We start from the raw sequence: 12,461 nt of genomic DNA on the forward strand, positions 1-12,461 counted from the left end.
ATGTTTAGTCCTATGGCACCAATGAGAGTGCACCGAAAAAGGAGGATTGATTCCTCCTGGTAAGCGGATTACTAGGAATGCGTGAGAGAGGAGAAAGAATGCTGGAAGAGTAGGTGTGAATCTGCTGTCCACGTTAGACTGGAGAGACGTGTCTCCTAGGGGACACGCACCCCAGAATCATGGATGAGAGTTCACAGAAGAAAGGAAAGTGGGAAAAAAAGGGGGAGTTCCAGAGTGAGGACAAGTGGTTAAATGGACTGTTATATTGAATTACACTGAGTCCCTTTGGGTCACCTCTGTTGTTGGATACACCCAGATCCAGGTTCAAAAAATACCACTGTAACAAATGTCTGCAACACTTCACAGGAAAAATAATATTGTTGATCAAGGTAATGCAAGTTTCATAAGATGAGTGTCAGATCACTATAATTGTCTGACATCTCTGTTACATTCAGATTTCAACAACATTTATTGAATAAGGTTCTATCCAGTATACCGTGCCTTGGCGGACACTGGAGATATTACCCGGAAGTCGTCTATGGACAATATATGTGTATTTTTCATATGAACCAATATATGAGACGAAGTGATTATCACCTATGCGACCGCTATTTAGGTGATATGTCCCCAAGGAAACAAAAAAGCATAAAACATACAGTTTGCAAAACACTTTGGCAGGCTGTAAGGCGGGTTTACACAACATCTGTTCAGTGTTATGAATAAAGGGACAAATGTGTGTTTAAACAGTAGTGGGCAAAGAATAAATAACTATGGATATGCTAAGCTCATTAACTGAAAGACATCAGAGGATCTTTCAAAAAATTCTTCCAATAACCAACATGTAGCATTATTTGCTGGAAAGGAAAGACTGAGCTAACACAGACAAGTAATGGGTGTAGTTCATTCAATTAGCAAGTGATCCGAGTGCCCGCACTGGGTGCAGGGCAGTCAAAAGGGCTCTGCCCCTGTCACTATATTGGATCACACTGTACCTAGCTAGCAGTGTACATATACATATGATATAATTTGGCTGGAACCACCAGCAATATGGATAATTTCTAAAGCGAAAAGAATATGAATTTTTTGTAAGTTAGGACAGGTACAAAAAATTGTTGAAAAAGCATCTAATATCACCCATCCAGTTGTCAGATCAGTAAGGTGCCCATAAGGAACAGATGTCAGGTAGGTAGAGTGCCCGCAAGGAAAGCGCGTTTCACCCGGTTACGGGCTCGTTCACGGGATGTACTAAAAGGATGATCACAGAAAGGGATGATCGGGATGATTGCCTGTAGTTCCTATTCGCACCTCTAGATGTCACTATATTTTTTAACCTCAACTGAGAATTTACAAACTACAGCAAGCACATAAAGCTTTTAAATGATATATTCATAGTTAAAAAAAAGTAACAGCATTTATATTGTTTCTGCATCGGTTTATATCAACAAAGCCATATAATGAAATAAGGAAACCAGCATCCTAATATCAATATTGAGTCCTGGCACCCTCTACCATTTTCATACCTGGGACAGTTTTCTATGCGTTTCCAGTGGGATGATGGCTATATCTTTTTTATTTACGTGGGATGATCACGTTTTTAGCGCAGATAGACATACCTGGGACAGTTTTCTATGCGTTTCCAGTGGGATGATGGCTATATCTTTTTTATTTACGTGGGATGATCACGTTTTTAGCGCAGATATATATACCTGGGACTGTTTTCTATGCGTTTCCAGTGGGATGATGGCTATATCTTTTTTATTTACGTGGGATGATCACGTTTTTAGCGCAGATAGACATACCTGGGACAGTTTTCTATGCGTTTCCAGTGGGATGATGGCTATATCTTTTGTATTTACGTGGGATGATCACGTTTTTAGCGCAGATATATATACCTGGGACTGTTTTCTATGCGTTTCCAGTGGGATGATGGCTATATCTTTTTTATTTACGTGGGATGATCACGTTTTTAGCGCAGATATACATACCTGGGACTGTTTTCTACCGTTTCCAGTGGGATGACGGCTATATCTTTTGTATTTACGTGGGATGATCATGTTTTTAGCGCAGATATATATACCTGGGACTGTTTTCTATGCGTTTCCAGTGGGATGATGGCTATATCTTTTGTATTTACGTGGGATGATCACGTTTTTAGCGCAGATATACATACCCGGGACTGTTTTCTATGCGTTTCCAGTGGGATGATGGCTATATCTTTTTTATTTACGTGGGATGATCACGTTTTTAGCGCAGATATATATACCTGGGACTGTTTTCTTTGCGTTTCCAGTGGGATGATGGCTATATCTTTTTTATTTACGTGGGATGATCACGTTTTTAGCGCAGATATACATACCTGGGACTGTTTTCTACGCGTTTCCAGTGGGATGACGGCTATATCTTTTGTATTTACGTGGGATGATCACGTTTTTAGCGCAGATATACATACCTGGGACTGTTTTCTACGCGTTTCCAGTGGGATGACGGCTATATCTTTTGTATTTACGTGGGATGATCACGTTTTTAGCGCAGATATACATACCTGGGACTGTTTTCTATGCGTTTCCAGTGGGATGATGGCTATATCTTTTTTATTTACGTGGGATGATCAAGTTTTTAGCGCAGATATACATACCTGGGACTGTTTTCTATGCGTTTCCAGTGGGATGATGGCTATATCTTTTTTATTTACGTGGGATGATCACGTTTTTAGCGCAGATATACATACCTGGGACTGTTTTCTATGCGTTTCCAGTGGGATGATGGCTATATCTTTTTTATTTACGTGGGATGATCACGTTTTTAGCGCAGATATACATACCTAGGACTGTTTTCTATGCGTTTCCAGTGGGATGATGGCTATATCTTTTGTATTTACGTGGGATGATCACGTTTTTAGCGCAGATATACATACCTGGGACTGTTTTCTATGTGTTTCCGGTGGGATGATGGCTATATCTATGGTATTTACGTGGGATGATCACGTTTTTAGCGCAGATATACATACCTGGGACAGTTTTCTATGCGTTTCCAGTGGGATGATGGCTATATCTTTTTTATTTACGTGGGATGATCACGTTTTTAGCGCAGATATACATACCTGGGACTGTTTTCTATGCGTTTCCGGTGGGATGATGGCTATATCTTTTTTATTTACGTGGGATGATCACGTTTTTAGCGCAGATATACATACCTGGGACAGTTTTCTATGCGTTTCCAGTGGGATGATGGCTATATCTTTTTTATTTACGTGGGATGATCACGTTTTTAGCGCAGATATATATACCTGGGACTGTTTTCTATGCGTTTCCAGTGGGATGATGGCTATATCTTTTGTATTTACGTGGGATGATCACGTTTTTAGCGCAGATATATATACCTGGGACTGTTTTCTATGCGTTTCCGGTGGGATGATGGCTATATCTTTTTTATTTACGTGGGATGATCACATTTTTAGCGCAGATATACATACCTGGGACTGTTTTCTATGCGTTTCCAGTGGGATGATGGCTATATCTTTTTTATTTACGTGGGATGATCACGTTTTTAGCGCAGATATACATACCTTGGACTGTTTTCTATGCGTTTCCAGTGGGATGATGGCTATATCTTTTGTATTTACGTGGGATGATCATGTTTTTAGCGCAGATATATATACCTGGGACTGTTTTCTATGCGTTTCCAGTGGGATGATGGCTATATCTTTTTTATTTACGTGGGATGATCACGTTTTTAGCGCAGATATACATACCTAGGACTGTTTTCTATGCGTTTCCAGTGGGATGATGGCTATATCTTTTGTATTTACGTGGGATGATCACGTTTTTAGCGCAGATATATATACCTGGGACTGTTTTCTATGCGTTTCCAGTGGGATGATGGCTATATCTTCTTTATTTACGTGGGATGCTCACGTTTTTAGCGCAGATATACATACCTGGGACTGTTTTCTATGCGTTTCCAGTGGGATGATGGCTATATCTTTTGTATTTACGTGGGATGATCACGTTTTTAGCGCAGATATATATACCTGGGACTGTTTTCTATGCGTTTCCAGTGGGATGATGGCTATATCTTTTTTATTTACGTGGGATGATCACGTGTTTAGCGCAGATATACATACCTGGGACTGTTTTCTATGCGTTTCCAGTGGGATGATGGCTATATCTTTTTTATTTACGTGGGATGATCACGTTTTTAGCGCAGATATACATACCTGGGACTGTTTTCTATGCGTTTCCAGTGGGATGACGGCTATATCTTTTGTATTTACGTGGGATGATCACGTTTTTAGCGCAGATATACATACCTGGGACAGTTTTCTATGTGTTTCCAGTGGGATGATGGCTATACCTTTTGTATTTACGTGGGATGATCACGTTTTTAGCGCAGATATATATACCTGGGACTGTTTTCTATGCGTTTCCGGTGGGATGATGGCTATATCTTTTTTATTTACGTGGGATGATCAAGTTTTTAGCGCAGATATACATACCTGGGACTGTTTTCTATGCGTTTCCAGTGGGATGATGGCTATATCTTTTTTATTTACGTGGGATGATCACGTTTTTAGCGCAGATATACATAGCTGGGACTGTTTTCTATGCGTTTCCAGTGGGATGATGGCTATATCTTTTGTATTTACGTGGGATGATCACGTTTTTAGCGCAGATATATATACCTGGGACTGTTTTCTATGCGTTTCCAGTGGGATGATGGCTATATCTTTTTTATTTACGTGGGATGATCACGTTTTTAGCGCAGATATACATACCTAGGACTGTTTTCTATGCGTTTCCAGTGGGATGATGGCTATATCTTTTGTATTTACGTGGGATGATCACGTTTTTAGCGCAGATATATATACCTGGGACTGTTTTCTATGCGTTTCCAGTGGAATGATGGCTATATCTTCTTTATTTACGTGGGATGCTCACGTTTTTAGCGCAGATATACATACCTGGGACTGTTTTCTCTGCGTTTCCAGTGGGATGATGGCTATATCTTTTGTATTTACGTGGGATGATCACGTTTTTAGCGCAGATATACATACCTGGGACAGTTTTCTATGCGTTTCCAGTGGGATGATGGCTATATCTTTTTTATTTACGTGGGATGATCACGTTTTTAGCGCAGATATACATACCTGGGACTGTTTTCTATGCGTTTCCAGTGGGATGATGGCTATATCTTTTTTATTTACGTGGGATGATCACGTTTTTAGCGCAGATATACATACCTGGGACTGTTTTCTATGCGTTTCCAGTGGGATGATGGCTATATCTTTTTTATTTACGTGGGATGATCACGTTTTTAGCGCAGATATACATACCTGGGACTGTTTTCTATGCGTTTCCGGTGGGATGATGGCTATATCTTTTGTATTTACGTGGGATGATCACGTTTTTAGCGCAGATATATATACCTGGGACTGTTTTCTATGCGTTTCCAGTGGGATGATGGCTATATCTTTTGTATTTACGTGGGATGATCACGTTTTTAGCGCAGATATATATACCTGGGACTGTTTTCTATGCGTTTCCAGTGGGATGATGGCTATATCTTTTTTATTTACGTGGGATGATCACGTTTTTAGCGCAGATATACATACCTAGGACTGTTTTCTATGCGTTTCCAGTGGGATGATGGCTATATCTTTTGTATTTACGTGGGATGATCACGTTTTTAGCGCAGATATATATACCTGGGACTGTTTTCTATGCGTTTCCAGTGGGATGATGGCTATATCTTCTTTATTTACGTGGGATGCTCACGTTTTTAGCGCAGATATACATACCTGGGACTGTTTTCTATGCGTTTCCAGTGGGATGATGGCTATATCTTTTGTATTTACGTGGGATGATCACGTTTTTAGCGCAGATATATATACCTGGGACTGTTTTCTATGCGTTTCCAGTGGGATGATGGCTATATCTTTTTTATTTACGTGGGATGATCACGTGTTTAGCGCAGATATACATACCTGGGACTGTTTTCTATGCGTTTCCAGTGGGATGATGGCTATATCTTTTGTATTTACGTGGGATGATCACATTTTTAGCGCAGATATACATACCTGGGACTGTTTTCTATGCGTTTCCGGTGGGATGATGGCTATATCTATGGTATTTACGTGGGATGATCACGTTTTTAGCGCAGATATACATACCTGGGACAGTTTTCTATGCGTTTCCAGTGGGATGATGGCTATATCTTTTTTATTTACGTGGGATGATCACGTTTTTAGCGCAGATATACATACCTGGGACTGTTTTCTATGCGTTTCCGGTGGGATGATGGCTATATCTTTTTTATTTACGTGGGATGATCACGTTTTTAGCGCAGATATACATACCTGGGACTGTTTTCTATGCGTTTCCAGTGGGATGATGGCTATATCTTTTGTATTTACGTGGGATGATCACGTTTTTAGCGCAGATATACATACCTGGGACAGTTTTCTATGCGTTTCCAGTGGGATGATGGCTATATCTTTTTTATTTACGTGGGATGATCACGTTTTTAGCGCAGATATACATACCTGGGACTGTTTTCTATGCGTTTCCAGTGGGATGATGGCTATATCTTTTTTATTTACGTGGGATGATCACGTTTTTAGCGCAGATATACATACCTGGGACTGTTTTCTATGCGTTTCCAGTGGGATGATGGCTATATCTTTTTTATTTACGTGGGATGATCACGTTTTTAGCGCAGATATACATACCTGGGACTGTTTTCTATGCGTTTCCAGTGGGATGATGGCTATATCTTTTGTATTTACGTGGGATGATCACGTTTTTAGCGCAGATATACATACCTGGGACTGTTTTCTATGCGTTTCCGGTGGGATGATGGCTATATCTTTTGTATTTACGTGGGATGATCACGTTTTTAGCGCAGATATACATACCTGGGACTGTTTTCTATGCGTTTCCAGTGGGATGATGGCTATATCTTTTTTATTTACGTGGGATGATCACGTTTTTAGCGCAGATATACATACCTGGGACAGTTTTCTATGCGTTTCCAGTGGGATGATGGCTATATCTTTTGTATTTACATGGGATGATCATGTTTTTAGCGCAGATATACATACCTGGGACTGTTTTCTATGCGTTTCCAGTGGGATGATGGCTATATCTTTTTTATTTACGTGGGATGATCACGTTTTTAGCGCAGATATACATACCTGGGACAGTTTTCTATGCGTTTCCGTTGGAATGATGGCTATATCTTTTTTATTTACGTGGGATGATCACATTTTTAGCACAGATATACATACCTTGGACTGTTTTTTATGCGTTTCCGTTGGGATGATGGCTATATCTTTTTTATTTACGTGGGATGTATATCTGCGCTAAAAACGTGATCATCCCACGTAAATAAAAAAGATATAGCCATCATCCCACTGGAAACGCATAGAAAACAGTCCCAGGTATGTATATCTGCGCTAAAAACGTGATCATCCCACGTAAATAAAAAAGATATAGCCATCATCCCACTGGAAACGCATAGAAAACAGTCCCAGGTATGTATATCTGCGCTAAAAACGTGATCATCCCACGTAAATAAAAAAGATATAGCCATCATCCCAACGGAAACGCATAAAAAACAGTCCCAGGTATGTATATCTGCGCTAAAAACGTGATCATCCCACGTAAATAAAAAAGATATAGCCATCATCCCACTGGAAACGCATAGAAAACAGTCCCAGGTATATATATCTGCGCTAAAAACGTGATCATCCCACGTAAATACAAAAGATATAGCCATCATCCCACTGGAAACGCATAGAAAACTGTCCCAGGTATGTCTATCTGCGCTAAAAACGTGATCATCCCACGTAAATAAAAAAGATATAGCCATCATTCCACTGGAAACGCATAGAAAACAGTCCCAGGTATGTATATCTGCGCTAAAAACGTGATCATCCCACGTAAATAAAAAAGATATAGACATCATCCCACTGGAAACGCATAGAAAACAGTCCCAGGTATGTATATCTGCGCTAAAAACGTGATCATCCCACGTAAATAAAAAAGATATAGCCATCATCCCACTGGAAACGCATAGAAAACAGTCCCAGGTATGTATATCTGCGCTAAAAACGTGATCATCCCACGTAAATACAAAAGATATAGCCATCATCCCACTGGCAACGCATAGAAAACAGTCCCAGGTATGTATATCTGCGCTAAAAACGTGATCATCCCACGTAAATAAAAAAGATATAGCCATCATCCCAACGGAAATGCATAAAAAACAGTCCCAGGTATGTATATCTGCTCTAAAAACGTGATCATCCCACGTAAATAAAAAAGATATAGCCATCATCCCACTGGAAACGCATAGAAAACAGTCCCAGGTATGTATATCTGCGCTAAAAACGTGATCATCCCACGTAAATAAAAAAGATATAGCCATCATCCCACTGGAAACGCATAGAAAACAGTCCCAGGTATGTGTATCTGCGCTAAAAACGTGATCATCCCACGTAAATAAAAAAGATATAGCCATCATCCCAACGGAAACGCATAGAAAACAGTCCCAGGTATGTATATCTGCGCTAAAAACTTGATCATCCCACGTAAATAAAAAAGATATAGCCATCATCCCAACGGAAACGCATAAAAAACAGTCCCAGGTATGTATATCTGCGCTAAAAACGTGATCATCCGACGTAAATAAAAAAGATATAGCCATCATCCCACTGGAAACGCATAGAAAACTGTCCCAGGCAGGTATGTCTATCTGCGCTAAAAATGTGATCATCCCACGTAAATAAAAAAGATATAGCCATCATCCCACTGGAAACGCATAGAAAACTGTCCCAGGTATGTATATCTGCGCTAAAAACGCGATCATCCCACGTAAATACAAAAGATATAGCCATCACCCCACTGGAAACGCATAGAAAACAGTCCCAGGTATGTATATCTGCGCTAAAAACGTGATCATCCCACGTAAATAAAAAAGATATAGCCATCATCCCACTGGAAACGCATAGAAAACAGTCCCAGGTATACGGAAATGTGATTATCACGCGGTCATCCAATGTAAATTTTAATCGATTTTTATGCAGTTTATAAAACAGAAATTAAGTGTACTTTAACACCTTATGCAATGGTATGTGTATGTGTACATATATTATACTATATAATAAATGTGGGATAATGTACTTTTTACTGCAAATTTATAAAGATATTATAAGTCATTTTTCGGGCCTGACATAAAATTTGATGTTATATGATGTTTTTTTGTTTGTTAATCTTTAAATTAAGTAAAAAATTCTGACATCTAGTGTCTTGGAGGTGAACTGCATGTAATCATCCCGATCATCCCTTTCTGTGATCATCCTTTTAGTACATCCCCTTGTTCACTTCCATTCTGAGCTGCTTCCTAGTTGTCACAGAGCTGAATATTTAAAGCCCCTGGAGATTATTGTCAACCAATGGCTGACCATGAGGGCGGGGTAAGAGTAAAGGTTTAGTTCAATCGAAAGCCTGTACGAAATATGTATACATTGATATGCTAATTTATAAGTGGAAAGGGCGGAAGTAAAACTTCTCACTTCCGCCCTGGGGTGAGATCTAAGTATGACCACAGGGAGAGGTGTAAACCTGTATTATATCAGACAAGCTGAAATAGTCTAGGGAGGGTGAGGATTAATCCCGCCCCGAGTGGTATCACCTTGGTATTGGAGGTCGCGGACATCTGTGCACCGCTGGTCAGGCTATGCGGGCGGAAGCTGTCATCTATACTTCCGCCCGTGCTTGGATCGCGGACATCGATGAAGCGCCGGTCAGACTGTGCGGGCGGAAGCTGTCATCTGTACTCCCGCCCACACAATGTTGTCATGTTGCTAGGATACCTTCATAGGGAGGCCTTTCAGACAGCCGGAGAGAGAGTGTAAGACCCGCCTCTCCCCCGTGATGTGTGATAACTGCATATAGGGATCTGGCTACGATGTAGCTGTGATATCTAAATAGGGGTAAATACCATCGGATCATCGGGCCTACGACCATCTTGATGATCGATGGTGAATGTTGATTGGATATCATCACTATACAAATATATTTAAGATGAGTGTCAGGAGAAAATGTATGTCTCCCTGATGATAGTATATATATACATGTGTAAAAGGGTAGGGTGATCTCAGATAAGAAAGTTGAATGATGGTGTGACAGGACAATCGGAAAAAAGATGTAAGATAATAATGGTAATGGATTTGGAAACGGTTGGGTAATACAAATATAAATATATGATAAAAGTTAAATAATGTGGATAATAGAATAAATAAAATAATTTTACAAAAAATATAAAAAATATTAATTAATATAAAAAAATATTAATAAAATTAGAGAGAAAAAAAATGCAAATTGATGTTTAGAGTGATAATGTGATGAGGGGATGGGGAGAAAAAGCCGTGGCTGGGTGATATAGAAGAAATACTCATACTAAGTATGATAGTGGATAGGTGTTGGCAGTATAAATGAGAGTGTAGAGATTGATTATAAGGGAGTAATTGATAAAAAAATATATGATAAAAAATATATTGAAAGAATTGTGGGTGAATGAATGGGTAAAAAATTCATATTCTTTTCGCTTTAGAAATTATCCATATTGCTGGTGGTTCCAGCCAAATTATATCATATGTATATGTACACTGCTAGCTAGGTACAGTGTGATCCAATATAGTGACAGGGGCAGGGCCCTTTTGACTGCCCTGCACCCAGTGCGGGCACTCGGATCACTTGCTAATTGAATGAACTACACCCATTACTTGTCTGTGTTAGCTCAGTCTTTCCTTTCCAGCAAATAATGCTACATGTTGGTTATTGGAAGAATTTTTTGAAAGATCCTCTGATGTCTTTCAGTTAATGAGCTTAGCATATCCATAGTTATTTATTCTTTGCCCACTACTGTTTAAACACACATTTGTCCCTTTATTCATAACACTGAACAGATGTTGTGTAAACCCGCCTTACAGCCTGCCAAAGTGTTTTGCAAACTGTATGTTTTATGCTTTTTTGTTTCCTTGGGGACATATCACCTAAATAGCGGTCGCATAGGTGATAATCACTTCGTCTCATATATTGGTTCATATGAAAAATACACATATATTGTCCATAGACGACTTCCGGGTAATATCTCCAGTGTCTGCCAAGGCACGGTATACTGGATAGAACCTTATTCAATAAATGTTGTTGAAATCTGAATGTAACAGAGATGTCAGACAATTGTAGTGATCTGACACTCATCTTATGAAACTTGCATTACCTTGATCAACAATATTATTTTTCCTGTGAAGTGTTGCAGACATTTGTTACAGTGGTATTTTTTGAACCTGGATCTGGGTGTATCCAACAACAGAGGTGACCCAAAGGGACTCAGTGTAATTCAATATCCATTGAACCACTTGTCCTCACTCTGGAACTCCCCCTTTTTTTCCCACTTTCCTTTCTTCTGTGAACTCTCATCCATGATTCTGGGGTGCGTGTCCCCTAGGAGACACATCTCTCCAGTCTAACGTGGACAGCAGATTCACACCTACTCTTCCAGCATTCTTTCTCCTCTCTCACGCATTCCTAGTAATCCGCTTACCAGGAGGAATCAATCCTCCTTTTTCGGTGCACTCTCATTGGTGCCATAGGACTAAACATTCCTACGACCATACCCCTACGTTCACGCCCAATCTCGTCCGATCTTGGAAGCTAAACCTAGGTGGGCTGAGTTAGTACCTAGATGGGTGACCACTAGGGAATACCCAGTGAAGTAGGAAGACTCCGTTTCCTGTGGAAATCACACCAACAGCAGTATCACCACTTACACTCATTCTCCTCTCTATTTTTCCTCCTCTTACTTTGACAGTGGTGTTTAATAGAATTGTTATTCAGTGTTTGGGCTCTCCCACTCACGAATTAACCCAATTTAGGGCTGCATCAATACTATAGTGGTGCTTAATAGAATTGGTATCCAGTGTTTGGGCTCTCCCACTCACGAATAAACCCAATTTAGGGCTGCATCAATACAAACACAGTTTGTACAGATCTTGAGCAGACGGAAGCAGCTTAACATATAGCCACCTTCCGATTTGCGTTATCCAGGCATAATAAGATCTGAACATTTTATTTCTATCCTGGGAGACCTTTCTCTCCAATAGGGACACTAATACCTGTCCAAACATCATTTAGTTTGTTCTGTTTCTTAGAGTATTTTAGAAAGTAGAAATAAAGATTATATCAACTTTTAGATACTATCAATTTTCATCTAGTTAACTGAAGAGTGCGCCCAAACAAGAGTCATACTTTTTGCTTTACGTACAATGGGTGATTAGGGTTAGGCTGCAAGGATGGGGGGATACCGTTTAGGCTGTGAGATCTGGAGGTTTAGGTTTAGGCAGCGGGGATGGGGACTGAGGTTTAGGCACCTCTGGGGGGTGGTTAGAGTTGGGCACT

At 39.9% G+C, this 12,461-nt stretch overlaps 1 pseudogene; it reads left to right on the forward strand.

Moving 5' to 3' along the window:
- The first annotated feature begins 11,666 nt into the window (after positions 1–11,666).
- LOC134896365 (5S ribosomal RNA) lies at positions 11,667–11,785 on the forward strand (annotated as a pseudogene).
- The last annotated feature ends 676 nt before the right edge of the window (positions 11,786–12,461 follow it).

Source organism: Pseudophryne corroboree, chromosome 3 (genome assembly GCF_028390025.1).
Source record: "Pseudophryne corroboree isolate aPseCor3 chromosome 3, aPseCor3.hap2, whole genome shotgun sequence".
Taxonomy (NCBI): Eukaryota; Metazoa; Chordata; class Amphibia; order Anura; family Myobatrachidae; genus Pseudophryne; species Pseudophryne corroboree.